The sequence below is a fragment of the Mirounga angustirostris genome, unplaced genomic scaffold, assembly GCF_029215605.1.
Source record: "Mirounga angustirostris isolate CCGP_5_RB_7025 unplaced genomic scaffold, mMirAng1.0.hap1 SCAF_3, whole genome shotgun sequence".
Taxonomy (NCBI): Eukaryota; Metazoa; Chordata; class Mammalia; order Carnivora; family Phocidae; genus Mirounga; species Mirounga angustirostris.
Window position 1 is genome coordinate 193,393,169 of NW_026991711.1, and position 23,951 is coordinate 193,417,119.

A 23,951-nucleotide genomic window follows, 5' to 3' on the forward strand; every position below is an offset into this window, starting at 1 on the left:
AGTTCCTTAGGACTTCCTTTGATTTTATTTTCCTCTACTGAGTTGTGGTTAGAGATGATTTGGGGTTTATACGATATAACCGGTTTGGCCTAATTCAATTAACATGTATTTATACATATGTGATCAACCAGGTTTAATAATTTAAATTAATTATTATTGAAACTTTTGATAGCATTAATCATCACCCAAAATTATGTCATTACTGGTTTTCTTGCTGATTTTATTTTTTCTGTGAGAGGGGAGTTTTGATGTTCCTTTCCACTGTTGGGTGCCCGGCACAGAACAGAATGCCTAGCGATAATAAGTGCTCAATGAATATTGGTATGTAATGATTATTGACGGTAGAAACGTATTTTACCATCATTGTGGTTTCTTTGTAACACCACATTTCATAAGGAACTCCATAGTCCGTATTTAAAATGAACTTTCGGGTTTTGTTGGAATTGCAACATTCCACAAAATTTCATAATTCCTAGATTCCGATAGAATGTTTCATAGAAGATTTCTGTTCTTGGGCATCATGGGAATGAGCACAGAGGGCTATTGATTTTGCCGTTGACACGGCGACTGCGCGCTGGTGGCCTCCCCGGGCCGGCTCAGCCGCTCGCTCCCCCGGGCCACCTGCAGCTGCCAGGGTGTTTATTTTGGTCATGTATTTCAAAGGACCATTTCTACCCTAAAGTAAACAAACATAATGGAACAGCTGTGACTGATAAAAACTCCCAGGCATAATCATCACCCTCTTGTACATATCCTGTGGTTTCAGATTTAATTTTAAAAATTTCCCTTAACTCTTGATTCACGATCGGTATAGTGGGTTCAATGGAAAACGAATGCAAAACTGAGCTCCTCCCCGCATCGGGCACAGATGGGGGGAGGACGGCTAAAGCCGCCTTTTTTCCTCCTCCACCCGTGGACACGGCCGGCTCTGAGGCTGCCCTTTTCCTCAGCGTCCAGTGCAGCTGGGATGCGGGCGTGGGCACGGCCACGCACAACAGGGTGGAGTGGGCAGGGGGTGGGCACCGGGAACCAGGCGACTCTCCCAGGGGACACCTCTACGTGGCCAGTCCAGGAGCGGGGGGTGGCCCTTGGTGGCTGTCCCCCTGTCATTTCGTTCCTACACCAGGTGCTGTCTTCAGCTCCCTGAAATATGAAAGATAGGTTGAAAAAGAGATCATGAAGCTGTGAGATCCCCAAGGGTTTGTTTGTTCTACAAATGCTACATTATGCCTTACCTACATCTGGAAAAAAGTTCCTTTCCCCAACCTTCCCAAGCTCTGGGATTCTTTTTAAACTACAAAAAAAAAAAAAAAAAAAAAAAAAAAAAAGTACATGGGTATTTTTGATAGAACTAATACATTGTGGTAGATTGACAATGCTTTTATTATTTATTTTTTTTTTTTAGATTTTATTTATTTATTTATTCAGAGTGTGCAAACGAGGGGAAGGGCAGAGGGAGAGGGAGAGGCGGAATCCTCAAGCAGACTCCGTGCTGAGTGCAGAGCCTATGTAGAGCTTGCTTTCACAACCCTGGGATCATGACCTGGGCCAAAATCAAGAGTCGGATGCTTAACTGACTGAACCACCCAGTGCCCCAACAATGCTCTTAAAAACTGAAATGTTCCTCAAAAGATTAAAAAAGAATTACCTACCATATGATCTAGCAATCCCACTTCTGGGTATATACCCAAAAGAACTAAAAGCAGAGACTGAAAGGTATTTGGCACCCATGTTCAGAGCAGCATTATTCACAACAGCTGAAAGGTGAAAGCAACCCAGGTGTCCATAAATGGTGGGAGGGATAAACACAGTGTGGTCCATCCACATGATGGAATATTATTCAGCCTAAAAAAGGAAGGACATTCTGACACCTGCTACAACAGGGATGAACCTGGAGGACATTATGTTGAGTGAAACAAGCCAGCCAGAAAAAGGACAAATACTGCATAATTCCACTTATAATGAGGTCCTTGGAGGAGTGAAATTCACAGGGACAGAATGTGGAAGGGTGGGCACCAGGGGCTGGGGAGGAGGGGGATGGAGAGTCAGTGTTGCATGGAGACAGAGTTTCGGTTTGGGATGTCGAAGGAGTGCTGGAGACAGGTAGGGGATGATGGCTGAACAGCAATGTGACTCTACTCAATACCACTGAATTATAAACTTAAAATTGAGTAAAACGGCAAATTTTGTAAGACGATTTTACCACAATAAAACAGTTTAAAAAAATACAATTTAAAAATTAAAACAGAATGAGTATTTGGAAAATAAATTTCGGAACCTTCTTAATGGTGATGAACAAAGGCCATGTGATTATTAATCAATTATCTGTTTCATGGGGTCCCACATGACTTCATATCCCTTGTAGCAGCAGATACGGGACTAGGCTCCCCTGTTAGCTATCAGCAAAAGAATCCCACTTCTCTGCACCCCAGATCCATGCTCTGGTTAAAGTCCAGACTCCTCCACAAGACTTCTGGGCACACCTGCAGACTCGGAAACCCAGGAAGTCCGGCAGCCCCTGCCCGTGACTCAGCCTGTCGCATCGGGCCACTCCCATATCCACAGGGGTGGGGTGGGGCGGCAGGACCCAGCACAGCCACGGATCCCCAGAATACGATCGGGACAGATGAGTCAGTTTGTGGCTGAGTCCCTCCTGCATCACCCATGACGGCTTCGTAATATCAGGCCGGCAAGTGTTCCGTATGGTTCTCTTCCCAAGTCATCCTAACCCTTTCATGCGTCTTATACATACACATGAATTTTAGGAACAGTTTGCCAGGGTTCATTTGAAAGCTTGTTGGGATTTGGGTTAGAATTTCATTGAATTATTAGATTAATTTAGGGGAGAGTTAATGTCTCTATGATTGGAGTCTTCTTGTCAATGCATGTGATTTTTTCTCTATTTTCCTAAGATTAGTTTAAACAAACAAACATGCAAAAACCCTCCGTGCAGTCTTATAGTTTTTTTTTAGACAGACAAAACACACTTCCTATTGGAACTGTTCTTAGGCATTTTGTAGTTTGGGTTGATGCCGGGAGCAAGGGCTTGCTGGTCGATGAGAGCCTCCCTCACCTCACCCTCTGCGTTAGCAGCCGCCCAGAGAGGTGAGCCCCTGGGCAGGAGGGCTTCATCCTCTTGGGTTTTCTGTCGATAATCACTTTTCTGCAAAGAATGACAAATGTTTTTCTCTTCTGTTTGAGTTGTTATTCTCTGCATCCCTACTTCTTACTTTTGTCTTGGTGGAAACCACTAGCAAAATGCAGCATGATAGTGAGGAAAATGAACACATTTTCTTCTTTTTTCTGACTTTAATGAAAAAAGCTTTTGCTATATCACCACTAGCTGTCGGCATTACTGTAGATTTCTGGTAGATACTTTTTATGAAGTAAAGGAGTTTTCCTTTATTCTTTGTTTCCTAAGAGTCTTGTTTTCAATCATGCACATGTGGTTTTAATTCATCACAGCCCTTTTATTTGTCAAAAATAAAAATTAAGAGGCTTTTCTCCATTAATCTATTATTCTAGAGAGTTATACTGACACATTTTTCGAATGTTGAATCACCTTTGGATTACTTGGGTAAGAGAACTTGGGCATGATGTATTGTTTTTAACTTTTTTCCTATGACATGTATTATAAGGAGAAAAATGCCTAAAACACATACATTTCCAGTTTAATAAATTACTATGCACCAGAGTTATCCAGGTGAATAGAACCACCCCACTGCCCCCAATTGCCCCTTCCTGGTCACATTCTCACCCTTAAAACCAGCTACAATCCCAACTTTTATTGTACTCACTTCCTGTTCTCTTTATACTTTTCAACCTAAATATGTGTCTCCAAACACTATAACTTCATGTGGCCATTTTGACCTTTATATAAATGGAATCAGTCATACAGTGTATTTGACTAGGTATCTGGCTTCTTTCCTGGTCATTCCAGTCTGTCAGTTCCCGGAGGCCTGTGTCTTTAGTCTGTTGTTTGTGCTGGTTCTCATTCATGATGTCTTGTTTACTTATCCGCCTGGTTATCTCTACTGGTGTGATGATCAGTGTTTTTTTTTTTTTTTTTTTAATGAAGAAAATTGGGAGCTGTGGTGTGCTTTCTTCTTTCTGTGAGTCATGTGTGAAGCCTATGTGAGTCACTGGCAATCCACTGATCACCTTAATCCAGTTGCAGGTTTGGGAGACTTTCCGCACTGAGATGATTCAGAGCTAGATACAAGAAGTGGCTTACTCAAGTGCATCTTGACTTCTAGGAAGTGGTGTGCTGGAACCAGCTACCACTGGCTCATACAAGCTGGTTGTGCCCATCTTTTCCCAACTAGGTGTTCAGTGAGGTTCTATTGTAGCTTGAAATTGGCTCTGCTGGGAGTATTGACACCATGGAAATTAGAAAATGTTATAAATCAGGGCTTTTTGTCTTGGAGAGCCAATTGTTAAAAATGTATTACCATATAAGTGCTCCTACAATTCAGCTCTTTAGGGTCTCTACCTAAAGTGTGGGGTTGTTCACTAGGCTCCTTGCCCTTGGCAGGCCCAGCCCCCGGTAATTATCCTCGAAGCCTGGCAAGGCTGTTAAATGCACTTAACCTCCTCTTCTTCATCAGTTAAAGTCCATCAGTGCAGAAGCAACCTTACGTGTTGGTCTCATTTGGGTTATTTCCCAGTTTGGGCAATCATAAATAGGGCTGTTGTAAACATTTATGTATAGGTTTTGGGGTGGCATACATTTTAATTTCTCTAGGATAAACACAGTGAAATTGCTGGTCATATGTTATATGTATTTTCAAATTTGTAAGGAACTCCGAACTGTTTTCCAGAGAGGTTGAACCATTGGCATCCCCATTAGCATGCACGACAGGGTCATTTGCTCTGCACCCTTGTCAGTACTGGATGCTATCAGATTTTATTTATTTACTTGCTTATGTATGTGATATGTATTCTATTTTTATTCTAGTCATTTTAGTAAGAGTGTAGTGGAATCTCATTATAATTTTAATTTGTATTTCCCTAACTCCTTGTGATGTTGAGGGCCTTTCCATGTACATGTTTTCTATTTGTCTATCCTCCCCACTAAAGTGTCTGCTCAATTCTCTTGCCCATTTTATTTATTTTTTATTTTATTACTTTTTAAAAGATTTTATTTATTTATTTGACAGAGAGAGACACAGCAAGAGAAGGAACACAAGGGGGGAGTGGGAGAGAGAGAAGCAGGCTTCCCACAGAGCAGGGAGCTCCATGTGGGGCTTGATCCCAGGACCCCGGGATCGCGACCTGAGCCGAAGGCAGACGCTTAACAACTGAGCCACCCAGGTACCCCTCTCTTGCCCATTTTAAAATTGGATTGTTTATTTTCTCACTTGAATTTTGTATGTTCTCTGTATATTCTGGATACAAGTCCTTTGTTAGATGTATGATTTGCAAATATATCCTCACTTGTGTTTATATTTTATTCAGTTTCTTTTTATTTCTACTTTTGATTTAGAAAAGTAGATAAATGGAACAGAAAACAGAACTCACAAGAAACAACCCACTTATGCAAAAACATACAGAAGGATCAGGCATTCTGAACAGCCACCAACGGGGGCGGAGGATGCAACCTGGAATCAGATGGACTTAACACCTTGTGGGGAAATTATTGAACAATCAGAAATAAGAGATGGGAGGGAGTTGGGCAGATAGATTCCTTTTCCTTCTTCTTTCAACTGACTGTTCTGGCACATTTCTCTGTCTAGTCTGCCCAGACACATTCTGTGTGTGCAGTTAGAAGCACATGCCAAGCAGCCTCAGTGTCCCTGGGTTAGGCTGTGGGCAGTGTGTCATCACTTTGCCCCTTCTTATCGTGCTGTGGTCTATTGCTTCTTCTCACTCTTGCAAGCTAAGTACCAGCACTTAACCCTTGCCTCAAGCTCTGTTTTCTTTCTTTTTTTTTTTTTTTTAAGATTTTATTTATTTATTTGACAGAGAGAGAGACACAGCGAGAGCAGGAACACAAGCAGGGGGAGTGGGAGAGGGAGAAGCAGGCTTCCAGCGGGGCAGGGAGCCCGATGTGGGGCTCGATCTCAGGACCCTGGGATCATGACCTGAGCCAAAGGCAGACACTTAATGACTGAGACCCCCAGGCGCCCTCAAGCTCTGTTTTCTAAGTAACCTTGAATAAGGAAGAGCATTTGTTTTTCACACTTAACAAGAATTCTAGGGTTCCACAGGTTAGGGAGTGTGAAGCTACTCAAATGTGACCTCAAGGACCCAGATTCCTTCCACCTTTCTGTTCACCTCTTGTAACTTGTGGCTCTTTCCTCAGGTCATGATAGGGACGTTGCCTCTCCATCTTTTATTCACATTTCAGGAAGGAAGGAAGAGGAAGGAAGGAGTGGAAAAGACATTCTACATTCTGTAAGGTTTATCTTTCTCTTCAGGACAGCAGGTGCTACTCAGGTGCCCCAGGGCAACCACTCCCTTCAGGGGAAGCTGAGAGGTTGAAATATGAGTTTCCCCTCTCTATAGTAGAGCTGGCGAGTGAGAGGGGGTTGGAGTGAGTGGTCCGACGTAAAGGGCCTGAGGAGAGTGCGAGTATCTCCTCACTCCCGTCCCATGTTCTCCCCAGAGCACACCAGGACATCTGGGCAGGTTAGGTGTTCTCTCTTTCTGCAAAATGCAGACTGGGAGTCTATAGCAGAACCTTTTAAAAAGGACTTATTTTTTTAAATCTCGAGTAAACCTTTACAAAATGAGAGCTCTCACATAAACACTTAGAATCCTGGGTTTCCTCAAAAGCACTAGGAGAAGTGGGGGTTTCTGCCACACACTGATGGGGGCTGTGAGAAGTCTCCCCTCCAGTTAGTGCAGCTCAGTGTTCTGGCTCCTCGGGCCCTAGCACCTTACTTCCCTGGCAGGCTTCTAGGAGCTTCTGACTCCCACCGTCTCCCATGAAGACTCACCTTTGCAGGAAAGTTTGCAATAAAGGTGCATTCTGCCCTAAACACAGTTTCGATTCTAGCTGCCAAGAGAATTGTATTCCCTCCATCTCATTATACACACTTGAGTCCTGGTCCTCTTTTCCCTTGAAGTGATTTTAGGGAGTTTGATAAAAAATCTCCTGGATTTAGTTTCAGAAGAATAGAAGGTCGTATTTTATAAAGGAAGTTATGACTTCACTATCTGGACCAGTTCATCACTTTCCTTAAACTCACACCTTCATTCATAGCCATGAAAGATTCACGATTGAGCATTAATTTGTGTAAAATTGCTCATTCTGGACTTGTTAAAAATTGTCTTATATTATTAATTTTCCTATTTCTTTTCTTTTATTTCAAAGGATAATGCCTAGCAGAGATAGCACAGATATGTTTTTGTAATGCTGATGAACCCATAAAGGGTTTTGAACAGACTTGACAAGTACAATGATAATAAAAGAGATTGTCTCATGACCTCTCTCTCTTTGTATTTCTATTTAAAGATTCAGAGTTGTATACAAAAATACGTTTTCCAGCTTTTCTCAATTTACCTTTGTTGTCATGGCTGTCCTTAGAATATTATAAAGATTACATCTCTTCCTCTATAGTAATAGGTAAGGTGGTATTTTAGAATGTATTTGTCATATCTATGTTTGACAGATACATGATGAGAATTATTTCTAAATTGTGCAAAGATTTCTCTTTCTATAGATGTTTTAAGATCCATAGTCAATTTTACTTTATGCTAATTGGAAAATTAAAAATATATTTTACATAATCAAACAAGGATGTAATGACAAGATACTATCAGGTAATATCTTTTTAGGCTTGTATGACTATGCGTTTTGGAAAAATATCCTGGTTATAATGAACATCCTATTTCAGTATGATGAGGATTATTCTTCCTGAGGAATTATGAAGCAGAATTATTGAAATGATCACTGTCTCATATTGCACAATTATGCAATGCAATTATGCAGTAAATTCCGATAATTATATTGCAATTGAACTAAAATATTTCATTGAACCCAGGTATTATATTATCTTAAACTGTTTTCAAATATACGTATGTATTTGAATTTCCTGTCATACGTAATCATCGAGAGAGTTCACCATTGAACCAGCAACAACCGTGTCTGCCATTTTGATCTGAGATGGGACAAGGGTTTGTGATTGGGGAAATTAATGCACTTACATGACCAGGTGAACTTTATAAGGTCATTTGTTATGGCACGCACATCTTCTAAGCTCTCCCAAAATGTCCAGGCCTGTCCGACAGCATGTCTGACCGCGGTTGACACCACACTGCCGGTGACTCCAAGCCCTGTCCTGCCCGAGATCTGGCTGTGGCAGCCAGCACACTCCTGGTAGCCTGGGTGTTTCCATTCATAAAAATGTCATAAGTGAAAGAGTAGCTCTGGGCAGATTGGGAGCAGGGAGAGAGACTCTATCAGCTACTCATTTCATTCTGAATAATTTCCCCAGAAAATTCCCAGTGTTTCTGTAAATGTGGAACTAACTGGCTTAATTCAAAATTTTCTGGGGAATTGGGTATTGAAAGTCAGAACTTCTATGATATCTTAACACAGCGTTCTGTGTTTCATTTCCGTAGGGACCTTCTTTAATGACTGTGTTTTTTAAAAGTGAGAAAAGGCAAGTGAAAAGGGGCAAGGGAAAGAGAGGAAGACTCCTCTCTCCGAAATCTCAGGCAATCTCGGAGACATTTCAGTCAATACACATTTCTGAAGCTTTTAATTTACAGCTGCACCAGGCGGAATGCTGAGCCACCACAATCCAAACCCTTTAGAAGGCGACCCACTGCGTGTGCATTAAATGGCTCCATTGTCCGTCTCTCTTTTGGAGGTTTCATGGTGGGCGATCCCGGGGGGAGGGCGCGGGAGACACTTGGGGGTGAGCCTCAGATTCTAGAACCCTCCGATCATGGGCTGGAGGGGGCAGCATTGTGGGTGCAGCCCGAGGCCTGGCCTGCGGGTCTCCAGCGGTGCTGACCTGGGCAGCAGGCCCCCTGCTCTGCGCCCGGTCGGAAACCTCCAGCAGGCCCAGCACTGTGGCCCCTCGGCCTCCGGGACACTGGAGGGGATGTGGCAGGACGAGTTTGCTGGCCCGAAGGAGAAAGAGGCCCCACTCCCCGAGAGTGCCCAGCAGGAGAGAAGGTTCACAGGTCGGAAAGGAAGGAGGTGGTACCTGGGCACGGGGTGGGGGGCTGTCTGTGTAGGAGGCAGCTGCAGCCGGTGGCACTCCTCATCCCCACTCTCCCTCATCCGGGTGGGCCTAGCGCACATGAGCAGTGCACCCCGTTATGCTGTCCGGGCTCAGAGAAACCAGGGACCCGCCCAAGCAACAGACCAGGGTCCGGTGCCCTCCTCTGTGAAGCTCACGGCCGGCTCTTGGCCAGGACTCACCTTTCCACGGCCACGCAGTGAGTGCTGGAGTTGCTGCAAACCCCTGGAAGTGACTGGGGAGGACCCACAAGGCCTCCTCCAGAAGACAGTGTTTACATAAACACCACACAGGTACTTGTGCTGGTCACCCTTAAACATCTGTGTGGAGAGCCGGGGGGGCCTCAGGCCCCAGGTGGTCCCGACCGAGAACAGTGTGGTTCGGGAAGACCATCGTTGGTTACCCAGGGCGATTTCAGAACCCCTCATCCCAGACACAAGGCATACAGAGAACCCATTTCCAGAGAAATATTGATTCCAACTGATTTTTCTGTCTTGGCCACAGATCTCTCACTGCCCCGATCCTTCCTGTCTCTTTTTAAATGTCCTGGAAGTCATCGCCCCCCGGGCTGGCCCTGGGCTTCCTCCCTGCCCCATCTCCTCTCCCCGGCCTGATGCTCAGCACAAAACCACGGAAAAGCTGGCCAGGCCAGGCCAGTCAGGGGTGGCGGGTGAGGTGGCGGAGAGAGATGGCCAGGGCAGACCCAGACCCCGGGGAGTGGGCGGGGGGCGGTGGCTGCTACAAAGATGCACATGGCACTGTGCTCGCTGTCACAGGGACACAGAGAAAGAAGGGCAGACGGGACGGCTGGCGGTGTCCCTCTCTCTTCAAAATAACTTGTTTTTCTTTCTTATTACAAAAGCAGTATGAACTTACTGGGAAATTATATAAAATAGATGAGCAAAAGGAATAAAGTTCTAATAACCCATAATTTTTACTGCCCTGAGATAGACGACTGCTTTTTCTTCCTTCCTTCCTGCCTCCCGTTCCCATATTGATCGCTGTCCACCCCCAACCCGATCACTGTCTTTCCCCTCACCCAATCACAGTCCCCCCACCCGATCACTGTCCTTTCCCCCCACCTGATCACTGTCCCCCCCACCCGATCACTGTCCTTCCCCCCACCCAATCACTATACCCCTACCCAATCACTGTCCCCCCGATCACTGTCCCCCACCCAATCACTGTCCTTCCCCCCACCCGATCACTGTCCTTCCCACCCCCCCACACACCAGCGCATTCTTGCTGGGTTGTCTGTCCCCTTCCATACTTTTTCCATACAGCCACTTTTCCCGCTAGACGTGTACTGACAAGCTGTTTTCAAGTTATTCACACTTTCCTGCCATATAATTGTAATGGCTGCATCGTGTCCCATTGTGTGGTTTACCATAACTTAGTCAATTCCGTTATTGGACATCAGGTTATTTCTCAAAGTTTTAAAATGACAAGTAACATTGTAGTGAACATACTTATGGTTAAATCCATGATTTTAATTTACATTTTAACTGTTAATTTAATTTTCTTTTTTTTAAATAAGATTTTATTTTAAAATAATCTCTACACCCCACCCAACACGGGGCTCGAACTCATGACCTGGAGGTCAAGAGTTGCACTCTCCAACAACTTAGCCAGTGAGGAGCACTGAACTTTAAATTTTCAAGATCTATAGATGTGGGGGTGCCTGGCTGGCGCAGTCAGTTGAGCGTCTGACTCTTGGTTTTGGCTCGGGTCGTGATCTCATGGTTTGTGAGACTGAGCCCTGTGTTGGACTCTGTGCTCAGCGGGGATTCTGCCGGAGATCCTCTCTCGGCCCCTCCCTCCACTCACACTCTCATGCTCTCTCTCTCTCTCTAAAATAAATAAATAAATCTTCAAAATATATAGATGTATATTCGAGTAGGTATGTGCACAAATGTGTGCATATACATACGTAGAGATAAGAGCATAATGAAGCTCTACGTGCTAAACACTCATCATGCATCTTCAACAACAATCAACTTCTGACGATCTTGTTTTTCCTGTAACAGGGCTTGGGGAACTACAGTTTATGGACCAAATCCAGACCCTTGTCTTTCATCTTTTTTTGTTAATAAAGTTTTATTGTCACACAGCCAGTGGAAAAATGTGACAGGAGGAGCCACTACGGTACTTCCCATGCTTTCCTGGGCTTAGAAACAAGTGCAGGTGTGAAATACTCTTGGCTGCTACTGTTGCTGGAGGTTAAGGAGAATTAGCTGCGTGGTTTAATCCTAAGACACCGTGGGGTGTGGGGACAAATGTGGGGCTCCAGAAGCCACGGACGCTTCCTGGTCGAGCTTTTCCAGGCTGCTGCTAAACGAGGGGTGGGAAGGCGTCAGGGCACCAGCCACCATGACACATGTGGTCCAGCGGAATGGGGGTCTCTACTGACCAGCTAGCCCAGGACTGGTGGGCTCGGTCCCTGGAGCCTGAGCTTCCCTGCACTTGTGTTGTTTACACGTTGCATCTCTGTGCTTGGCTGCCTTTGAGGAATGCTTTGCTCTGCTGCGGATGGGGCGGGTGATGAAAGTGGTGGTGGTGGCCACCAGCAGGCCCTGACGGTGAGAGGACACCGCCCCACATGGGCCCTCATATGGCCAGTTGTCACTTTAAAGTTTTACCTTAAAAATGTCCCAGTTCAGGAAAGCTGTTACAAAACAACAGGAGCACGGCTTGTAGTAGGGGATTGGTAGATGTTCCCTATTATCATCACCCCGCTGCACAGAGAGGGAAACTGAGGCATGGGGATAGCAAGTAAACCTCCCCTAGTGTCCAGCTTGGAAACCACAGGGTAGGACATGATCCCAGACAGTGCTCTGGGCTGCTCTCTGGGGGAGTCCCTGCAGAGAGGGGGGCAGCTTGTGAGGGTCACTCTCCTGCCCCTCCCTCCACCCCCGTGGAAACAAAGGCAAGCACCTCCCACTTTGTTGACCTGGGCCACCCTCTCCTGGTAGGGAGGTACCAGGCTTGTCCAACACCCACAGGAGAGGATCCGGCCGGGTGGGGAGATAAGAACAGTTCTGGGCTGGGGGAGGAGATTCAGGAAAACTCAGGATGGGGATCCCTGAGCAGTGGGCCGCCCTAGCCCTTCCTGGCTCTGCGCCCTGGCAGTAAGAACCCCTCATGAACTTAGAGGCTCACAAACGGACAGCTTGGCCTCTTCTGCGTGATCCCTGGCCACCCCCCCAGGAGCCGGCAGTCAGATGTTCTCGGCAGATGACAGAAGGCTGGGGGAAGCACCCTTTCAGGGAAACTGCCCAGGTCCCAATGTGGATGCTCTGGAAAATTGTTGAACCACACAGCCAATGCCTCTCCAAGTCCCCACACACACCTCGCCTCATTGCCCATGAGTGGCCCGGCTTTGGGCGAAGGCCGAGAGAAGGGTGAGTGAGGGTCATCTTGCAGAGGCGAAGCCACCTGCTGCCTGGGCCCACTGGGCTGGGAGGGGGATGCCCCTTGCTGTCTCTGGTTTCTGACCAACACAAGCAGCAGGGCTGTTTTGCACACGGTTGTGGGTCTTGTTTGCAAACAGCCACGCGGCAGGAGGGGGCGCGAGTTACTCACGCATCCACAGTGAGATGGATTCCGGCCTCAGGCGTGGGGTGGGCAGGGGGCACAGCTCTGGGGGACAGCTGGCCCCGGGCCGGCCTCCCTGGCTCCATCAGCTGCGCTGTCCCTGAAGCCAACTCTCGGCAGCTGTGGTGTCCCTGCTGGCATGGGGGGTTCGGGGGGGGAAGTTGGCAGACCCCCCGAGGCTGAGCTTTGCCCTCCCCCCGGCACGAGCGCGGGACACCCGCCAGCTCGGACCTAAGACACCCCGACAGACAGGAGCACCCCTGGGTGCGGGCGGGGACTCAGCTCACTCTGGTTGGCTGATGAGGCACCAACAAGCAGAAGGTGCCGTGAGTGTCTTCTGGTTGGAATGAGGTGTGGACATTACTTGGATTGCTCCCCCCGGGGGAGACGACGATCTGCTTTTAAAGACTCACGTGGAAAAGTCTTCCTGCAGCTGTGAAAATGCTCGTCTTCCCGGCGGGGCAGGAAGCCGCACTCGCAGGAGTCTGCGTCTGAGCCACACGCTGCGCTTCCAGAGCCTGCCCTCGCCGCGGGTCATGCAGTGACCCGGGCCTCACTGGCCAACATTTCCCTTCTGCATTCGTCTACACGTCGAGGGCAGCCGCGTGGCCGCGGGATTCCCAAGGCTGACTCCACTCGAAGGAGGGACGCCTTCGGAAGTCCGACAAACCCGACCTGGGCCTCTGGATAAATGTCCGCAATGACCTCAGATAATAATATAATCCAGATTTGGTGCCCTTGATGGTGGGCCAGTGGCTGTCTCCTTGGAGAGCCTCCGGCTCCCCATCCGTGGTGTGGGGGCAGCACTGGGAGGGGCTGGTGGGCGGGGAGCTCGCACTCGTGCACACCTCCCACCTCAGCTCCTGCGCACGGTGAGCACTCGGTGGGTGCTTAGTGTCGCGTGTACGCTCTAAGACAGTCTGAATGGCTGGGAAGATGGTGGCAGAGGACGCAGGGCAAGGACACAGAAGCCGGGCACGGCCGCCTGAATGAGGCTGAGCATGAGCCCAGACACCAGGCACGGTGGTGCCGAGAACGCTGGGCAGGGTGTCGAGGAGAAGCAGGACTGCTGTTTTGGCTGCCCGGGGATTCTGCCCTGGATCGGCTGGCCTGCTGGTAATGCTTCACCCCCTGCTCTCTGCAAAGGGGCGGGACAAGCCCTGATGGGTGGCATCTGCCGGTGTCTCTGGTGTAAACACTCCCACGGTGGCCGTTGCTGAGCTGCTAAGGTGATGTTGCTAAAAGCAGAGCTGGGAAGACGCACAGTCCGTGCTTGAGAGTTCGAGCTGACCCGGGGACACAGGACAGGCCCCTGACACCAAGGACAGGGGTCCCTGCGCGTCTCGGGAGCGGGAGCACGTAGGCTCCAGCTCGCCACTGCACGGACTCCTCTTGTTTTGGATGCTGGTTGTGTGCAGAGATGGGGACCAGCCTCTCGGACCCCACCCCGCGCCACAGCGGCAGCGGGAAACTTCCGTGGGACAGAAGGAGCATAGAGGTCATTTTGTTCAGTCTCTTGGTCAAAGCAGGACTCTTTTTGATGAGCACTCTTGGGAGGCGGTCCTCCAGCTCCGGGCTTTACAGGGGAGCCCTGGTGCTGCTGGGCACGCGGAGAAATTCCTCGCTGAGCCGGAGGCCACGTCTCTTGGCTTGCTTCCCTTCTGCCACTGTCCTTTGGTCGACAGCTCCACCAAACACACCTCCTGCCTCACCAGGAAAGCTTCCAGTGGCTGGCTGTAGCTCTCATCTGCCCTAATTTCCAGAATTGTCCATGGAAACAGCCCCACACTATTCCTGCGCTCCTGTCCACCCCTCGCCGCGTGGCCTGCTCTCACGTGGCCTGCTGGCGGTTCCCAGGTCCCCATCCTTGGTGTCCTTGGCCTGACGTTGCTGGTTCTGCTATTTCTCTCCCTGTCTCACTCCTGTTTCCCTAACTGAAGTCTCTGGCCCTGGTGCTCTCCCCCTCGGGCTGCTGTGGTGCCCTTTTCGGCTGCCCTCTTGGTGCGGAGGCCTCTTTTCTGCTGTCCTTCAAGGCCGGACCAATGGCCAGCTCTGCCCGCTCCAGCCCCTGGCTGCTCTGGGCACCATCTGCACCACCCGTGGCCTCTGGGTCACAGCCCTCCTCGCCCACTGCACATGGAACTGGCCTCCCTGGCTGGGCCGACTCAGCAAGGGCAGCCGCCTCCCTCGCTCCAGTGTCACAGAGTCCTCGGCCCACAGCCGCTGCCCTGTGGACCCTGGAGTGGACAGGGGCCGGGGTTCCGTGTCTCTCTTTGACGAGAGGAGCCTAGATGCTCCTAGAGCTGAGATAACCCCGTCATCACCTGGGCCAGGTGGCGGTTACCCGTGTTCGCTGTGAGCTCAGGTGGAGTTGTGACTCAGCAGGCAGGGAATACAGGTTTGCTCACTGATGGCTCATCCTCTGGGGAGTGCTGGCTAGTCAGTTCCCGTACGTGGAAGTCCAGACACTGGCCTGGGGGTTGCGTGGGCTGGGTTCTGGCTCCTCCACCTACAAGCTGTGGGTTTAAACCTGGTTCGTTGTGAAAAAGAGCACACTTAGGAAAAGATGGCCGAGATGTCAGCGTGTAGGTTCACGAATTACCTGGAGTGAACCACCCAGCTGGAGAAACGGAGCAGAGCTCAGCCCCAGAAGCCACAGGGGGTGGCTCTTTAAAGGATGAGAACGGGAAGGGGGAGGACTTTGAGATCTTCCCCAGCTGTGCTGGGTCAATAAAGCTCTTTCCCACCGTCCGTCCGGTGAGAGCTGCCTTCATTTCCCCACCTGTCCAACAGAGTCAGTGGCTCTCACTGCCTCTCCATCCTCGGTTGTGTTACGCAAATCACTTCACGCAGGAGAAATCTGTAATGTGGGTGCTGGGACCGGCTCTGTCTCTGGGGGATCTTTGGCTGAAGTCACAGGGAGAGGCACTTAGATGGAACCTCCCCATCAGGAAGGAGCCTGCTCCTCCTGGTTTCGGGAGCCCTTGATCTCTGTGACCTCGAAGGGCTGGTGCTTGGAAACACGCAGTCCTCTGGCTTTGTGAAATCCAACCCGAATCCCCAGGTTAATAAAGTGACTCACATCTGGGCTTTAACGATCCCTCTGTTCCAGGGAGAAAATGATTTCTGCCGAGTGATAATCTATTTATAAATGATTGCATCTGCTTACCCATGACTTTATCTTCCACCATGGCTTATGCTTTGACAACGCTTTAAGGAAGAACAATTCGTAGGGGTGTAGAAGGAAAAGGATACATTTTTCTCTGCTGACCTTGAAGGAGTCTGCGGGATCGGTCCATTTTCCGGAATGCCTGATGTTTGGAATTGTGAGACAGTCTCTGCCTATTGTGTGCGGCAAACATCTTCTGCCCTCTTGCCAATCCGAGCATGTTGCAATGAGCTGTGGGAGCCCTTCCAGCTGAAAGCATTCTGCACCAGAGGTTGGTATTTGCATAGCAATTAATTTGTATTCCTACAAAAATTTTCATGGATTCAAGTTCTTCATAGAAAGAATGAACCAGAGGGTAAACTGAACCACAGATTAAAGGGCTCATGTCAGGCAATTCTTTGAACAGTTTTTTTATGGTTTTGAACCATCATTATTTGTAATATTCTCTGAAAAGCTAGCAAATAATTGTTTTCCCCCTACTGATTTTGTTCTTCCCTCTTAGCAAATATTGATTCTCCCCCCTCCCCCCCTCCAAAGTCGGTCCTGAATGAAACCGAGATTAACAGGGCTGCTTTTGTTTAATACAATGAACAAAAACTTGTGTTTGGAGGGTTCGTGTCCTGCCAAAACATCTGTGCAAGGCCCAGATGGCAACCAGGCTCTGGAAATAGGGACCCGGAGTTAAATGCTTCTGCAGAGTCAGCAGGGAGAGTGAATATCACTGCATTTTTATAGGCCCTACAAAAATAGCAACTTTTGAAAACTTCTTGGCAACAGAGTGCTTTTTTTCTAAAAAATCTGCTAAGAATGTGGGACTTCCCCATTAGATAACTAAGTAGAGAAAAGCCCGATTTATAATCAGAAAGTCTGCTCCTAAGTACCGCCGTGGCACTTTGTGTCTCTTACACACACTAATGTGGGTGGCGGGGCGCCCTCGACGCCCTGATAGTTCCCAGAGATTGATGGCAGAGCTGTTCTTTGCTTTCACTCAATGGAAGCTATAAAGAGGGACTTTATTTGTCAGGAATGTCAAATGGGAGATTTTTGCAAAAGGGGATGTGGAGAAATTCCCGGGCGGTGTCTTGGAAGCTTTTCTCTTTCTTACTCTCGGTGGCTCCCAGGGCACCAAAGTTGTGGCTTCTGTGCCGGGACTGAGAAATGAGTCTGAGAAGTGTGGGCAGGCCCTGGTGGTTCGGGAGCTTTATTGAGTGCCTACTGTGTACCAGGCCATGAATACGTGGTGAGGAATGAAGGAGGAAGGGTCTGAACTCGCGACGTTATGACGTTATGCGTAGGGCAGTGTCCTAGGAGGCTTTGGGTCCCGCAGTTAATGGCGTGGTTGAGTTCTGAGGGAGGACAAACTTCTTAGTGCGGTCCTTGCCGCAGGGGGAGCGGTCTGCCTTCCTGCTCAGAAAGCAGGTGACTCCCAGTTCGTTACAGTAGTTGTGAATTTTAAATCAGTGCAATCTTATTGCACGTATACTTTTGTTCTTTTGCTCAAAATTATATTTGTGAGTTGCATTCAAGCGCTGCTGTTGTTGGGTCCTTTTTAAATTTTATTTAAATTCAATTAATTCACATACAGTGCATTATTAGTTTCAGAGGTAGAGATCAGTGATTCATCAATTGCATACAAGACCCAGTGCTCATTCCATCACATGCCCTCCCCAACGTTCATCCCCCATTACCTCTTCCCCCTACCCCCCGCCCCTCCAGCAACCCTCAGTTTGTTTCCTTAAGAGTCTTTTATGGTTTGTCTCCCTCTCTGATTTCATCTTATTTTATTTTCCCCTCCCTTCCCCTATGCTCCTCTGTTTTTTTCCTAAAGCTCCCCACATGAGTAAGATCATATGATAATTGTCTTTCTCTGATTGACTTATTTCACTTAGCATGAAACCCTCTAGTTCCACCCACGTCGTTGCAAATGGCAAGATTTCAATTTTTTGATGGCTGCATAATATTCCATTATATATATACCACATCTTCTTTATCCATTCATCTGTCTATGGACATCTCAGCTCTTTCCACAGTTTGGCTATTGTGGACATTGCTGCTATAAACACTGGGGTGCAGGTGTCCCTTCGAATCACTGCATTTGTATCTTTGGGGTAAATACCTAGTAGTGCAATTGCTAGATCGTATGGTAGCTCTATTTTCAACTTTTTGAGAAACCTCCATACTGTTTTCCAGAGTGGCTCCACCAGCTTGCATTCCCACCAACAGTGTAGGAGGGTTCCCCTTTCTCTGCGTCCCTGCCAACATCTGTCGTTTCCTGACTTGTTAATTTTAGCCATTCTGACTGGTGTGAGGTGGTCTCTCGTTGAGATTTTGATTTGTATTTTGTTGGGTCCTTTTTATTGCTGGATCATATTCCAGTGTGTGGCATCTATGCAATCTATTTGCCCATTCCCAGTTCAATTAAGTTTTCCAGTGAAGCTATCTAGACCTGGGGTTTTCTTGAGGGAAAAAAAAATCTCATTAATGATTCAGTTTCTTTAATGATTATAGGTTTGCTATTTCTTCTGATGTTTTGGTAAGTTTTTAGGATTTTCAAATTTATTTGTAAAAATTATTGGAATTTTAAAAATAATATCCTCTTACTATCTTTTCCATATCTGTAGGATCTGTAGTGATGTTCCCATTCTCAGTTTTGATACTGTCTATATATGCCTCTATCTTTATTTTAATGAGTCTCACCAGAGTGTTGACAGTAATATTAGTTTTTTCAAATAACCAATGTGTTTATCTGCTCTAATAAATGGTTCTTTTTTCTTTTATTAATCTGTGGCCTAGTCACATTATTTTTTCTTGATATTTTTGTTGAATTTATTTTTGTGTTCTTTTCTTAATGTCCTGAGATGAATGGTTAGCTCATATATTTTTTAGCTTTTTTTTCTAATATAGACATATAAGGTGATTTTTTTCCCCTCTAAATATTGCATTATCTGCATCTCACAAGTTTTATTATATAATATTTGTTATTGCTCAGTAGAAATAATTTCTTATTTCCCTTGTGATGTTTCAAACCCATGGGTTATTCAAAAGTGTATATTAATTTCCAAACACATAGGGATTTCCAGTCACCTGTGGTTATTATTTTGTAGCTTAATTGTAGCAAGAGAACTTGCCCTCTGTGATTCAGCCTTTGCTTCATGGTCCAGCATATGGTCAATTTTTGGGGGGGATTTGTTCCATATGTAGTTGAGAAAAATATATATTCTGCTGTTGATGGGCAGTATGCTCTATATATGTTAATTTTGTTGTACAAACTTGTATCCTTCCCGGTGTGATCTGCTCTATTTACCTGTTACTGAAATAAGTGTCTTAGAATCTCCCATGGAGAGCGTGTATTTGTTTTGCTGAGGCTCTATTAAAATTTTCTTTGTATGTTTTGATACTATGATACAAGGTACATACACAGGTAATATTCTGTTGTCATGTGTATTATTTCTATCTTTTTTTTTTTTTAAAGATTTTTATTTTTATTTATTTGAGACAGAGAGAATGAGAGACAGAGAGCATGAGAGGGAAGAGGGTCAGAGGGAGAAGCAGACTCCCCGCCGAGCAGGGAGCCCGATGCGGGACTCGATCCTGGGACTCCAGGATCATGACCTGAGCCGAAGGCAGTCGCTTAACCAACTGAGCCACCCAGGCGCCCTATTTCTATCTTTTTTAACCCACAGTACATTGTTACAATAATTTGGTCCATTTGTTTACCCCACCCACATTTACAATCTTTACTCCTTGAGGTTTCAATCTTTCATATGAGATTATTTTCTTTTCCCCTTAAAGTTTCCTTTAGTGAGGGTCTACTAGTGGGAAATTTTCTGTCATGTCTTGTTTGCTTATCTGAAATGTCTTTTTTTCCCCTCATTCTTGAAAGACATATTTTCTGACTGTAGCATTTTAAAATTCTAGATTGCCATTTCCCCCTCCACACACCAAAGATTTCATTCCACTATTATCTGGCTTCGATTTTTGTTGCTACTAAGTTAGCTAACTTGTGTTCCTTTGAGTAAGTTAACCTTGTTTTTTCTCTTACAGGTTTTTCCTTCATCTTGAGTGACATGTAGTCTCTTTACAGATTGCATCCTGTTTTAGTGCTTAACGTTCATGTATCAGTCTATTATATTTATTCTGTTTCTCTGTGGTACATTCTGCATAATTTCTTCTGAGTTTTTTTCCAGTTTACTAATCCTCTTCTCAGCCAATAATGTTAATTTTGTCCCTTGTATTTGTCATATTGATTATTGTATTTTCAATTTCTACAAGTTCTCTCTGAATCTTTTTCACGTTTGCTAGTCATATAGTAAAGTTTTCTGTGTACTACAGAGATTCTCAAACTTGTATTTTTTTTTCTTTAAACACAGTACATAGACTTGTTTTTAAATCTGTGACTGAAAATGACAAGGTCTGAAGCTTTTCGGGTCTGATTTTGCAATTTGTTTTTTCTATGTGTCTCACTGATGGTGACTTGTTTTGTTGTGTCCTTGATTGGTATTTTCTGGGAAGCACTCTTTTCTTAAAAAATGTGTGTGGATATTCTTTGAGGCCTAAGTTGAAGATGTACTCCTCCAGAGAGAGAATGTGCATCCATTTCTGTCCAGTTTTTAGGGAATGTTTTAGTACAGGAACACTTTAAATTCAAACTATGAAGTTTTATGAACCACACAGGTGATGTGAACTTGGCTGCAAATTCTACAAGGGGCTGGTATGGCTGCAATTTCTCAGGGACTGTATTTCCCCTTCTTTGATCAGAACCAGGGTGGTTCTCTTGCCAGTCCCTTCTGGGTTTTCCACACTCAGGAGAATATAGTCCTTTGTAGTGCAGACTTTAAGGATGTGAAGGATGGGAGTCTCCAGTCATACTCCTCCAGGGGGGAACACTCTTTCACCTCCCAACCCTGCTTTCTCCCCTCTCATCTTGCACATTCTTGCTCTCTATGTTTAAATTCTTCCTCCATGTAAAACCTCATTCACTCCTTGTTAATTTTAAAGTCAACGTTTGTTCAGATTTATCTACTTACTAATTTCACTGCTCTTCATTCCTGCATATATTTTCAGCTTTCTCTCTGAAATCATTTTCTTCTTCTTGAGGAAAACTTTAGAATTTTCTTTAATAATAGTCTTCTGATGATGAATGCTCTCAGTTTGTTTGTTTTTTATCAGAGAGTTTCTGGTCATTTTATCTTTATTCTTAAAGGATTTTTTCACTGAGAATATGACATTGGGCTGATAGTTATTTTCTCTTAGTACTTGGACGATACAGATCCTTTATCTTTTCACTTTCACTATTCCTGCCAAGAATTCAATTATCTATCTAATAGTTGCTCTTTTTTTTTTAATTTTATTTATTTATTTGAGAGAGAGAGAATGAGAGACAGAGAGCACGAGAGAGAAGAGGGTCAGAGGGAGAAGCAGACCCCCCGCTGAGCAGGGAGCCCGATGTGGGACTCGATCCCGGGACTCCAGGATCACGACCTGAGCCGAAGGCAGTCGCTTAACCAGCTGAGCCACCCAGGCGCCCCTCTAATAGTTGCTCTTTTGCAGACAATATTTTTCCTGCCCCTTGTTGCTTTAAAGATAATTTTTCTTGTCTTTGTCTGCATTTTCACTATGAAGTGTTGAGGTATGATTTACTTTTTATTTATCCAGTTTGGAGTTCACTAACCTGTGTGAATCATCTTTAAATGGATGCCTTTCATCAGGGAAAATTCCTAGTCATTATCTCTTCAAATATTGCTTTTGACCATTCTTTTTCTCTTCTGTTGTGTGTTTTTTTGTACGTAAACTTGGTATATGTTAAATTTTCTCACTCAATTCTCCATATATACTACCTGCTTTATTTTTCTTCCTTCTACTTCATACTTTATTTTGGATACTTCCTTCCTGTTTGTCTTCTAGCTCACCAATTCTCTCTTAAGCTGTGCTTTCTAAACTGTTGTCAAAATCATCCATTTAGTTTTTTTGAAAAAAAAATCAATTATTTGATTTTTTAATACTTTTTACAATTCTGAAGTCTTTAAAAAATATTTTCCAGTTCTCTGTGAAATTTTTCAATATTGGCTTTACCCTTCTTGAACGTAACTATTCCAGAGCCTGTGTCTTCATCTCAATATTTGGAACACATGCTTGTCTTTTTCAATTGGCTATTATTTTTGCTGGGTTTTGTTCATATTGTCTTATCTCCTGTGCCTGCTTATCTTTGATTTTGTGCTAAACATTTGTTTGAAAAGTTGTCGTAGAAGTAGTCAGAGAGCTAGGGTGATGTTATCTTTGTTAAAAAAATATTTTTGTGTCTGCTGGTGCCTAAAGATACTAGCAATGGGGGGACTCACCTGAGATTTTCTGGGTGATCCAGATGATTCAGAAACACCTGCAGTTTGTTCAAGGGCTCTTTCACTTCTCATTCACCCTTACTTTCAGAGACAGCATTTTTTTATTTCTGTCCTAAATGTTGGGGGGCGCTTAACAGTAACTCCACTCTTAGTGGGCCGGGTCTCTAATTTCTGTATCCCTAACCCCTGAGTCTGTGAAAAGCATGAAAGTGGACCCAAACACTGGGCTCACTCCTGTGGAATTCTTTCTTTTTCCAGGTTATAGTCTGGTAATTCTTCATTACCTTCTTATGTTTACTATCTTGCATTCATTATCTTACTAACATCTCTAAGCAGATGGTTTTCTTAAACATTATTCAGCTTCTCCATTTGTCCTCAGAGTGGAGGATTTTCCAGAATCACTTAGTTTGCCATTTCTGGCATGGTAAGTTATTGTATCATTAAACACATATATATCTTTTGGTTAATGACTTCTAATTTAACAGCTTTGTGCTAAGAAATACAATCTGTATGAATTTTTGAAATTTGGTGAGACTTGCTTTATGACCAAATTCATGGTCAATTTTTATCTAAGTGCTTCATTTGTGCTTGGGAAAAATGTGTCTTCTCTATTTTTTTTTTAAGTAGGCTCCATGCCCAGCATGGAGCCCAATACGGGGCTTGAACTCATGACCCTGAGATCAAGACCTGAGCTGAGATCAAGTTGGATGTTTAACTGACTGAGCCACCTAGGCGCCCTTATCTTCTCTAATTCTTTTTAAGACTGTTTTTTAAAAAAGATTTTATTTATTTATTTGAGAGAGAGAGAGTGAGCACAAGCAGGGGCAGAGGGAGAGGGAGAAGCAGGCTTCCCTGCTTACAGGGAGCCTGATGAGGGGCTCGATCCCAGGACCCCACGATCATGACCTGAGCTGAAGGCAGACACTGAACCGACTGAGCCACCCAGACATCCCTTCTCTAATTCTTAAGGATGGATTTCTACATGTGCCTTATAAATGAGGCATTTTATGATTGCATTCAAATATTCCATACACTTATTGACTTTAATCTTACTAACCTATTAGTAATCAAGAAAGATATATTGAAGACTGGGTATTAATTTTGTCAAAATTTCCTTACAGTTCTCAAAATATAGAAAGCAAAAGTTAATAGACTGTTGTATTAGGTTCCTAAATATTCCCTGTCTGTGAACCTGTGTGGTTCACAAGAAGGGTAAAGAGTTCCCTGTCTATCTTCTCAAATGTATTCATGACCATGAATTTGGCTTCTTCATATTCTGTCCTGTTTTACACACTGGATTTGTCTCACCTGCCTCCTTGTTGCCCTGCAGCTGCCTGCACATGTTCTTCTGTGGAGTTTGTATTGTCTGCCCATGTGGGCTCTACTGCATTTCCCCATCGAGCTGTCTCTCTCCCTTCTCCCCCCAGCACTGTGGGCTGTCCGGATGCAGGGAGTGGATGGGTGGGCTTGCTGGAGGTGTCCCTCTACCTGCACAGCCAGGAGCAGTTCATCAACAGGCTGGGATGTTGTGGAGGCTCCTGTAGCAAAGACCACACTCCACTCACTGTGAATCCTGGTGTGAGTGTGTTGGCCGGCTGCTCTGGATATGGGTCACTGGTGGAATTCCCACATCCTACTTTGCTCCCCAGTAAC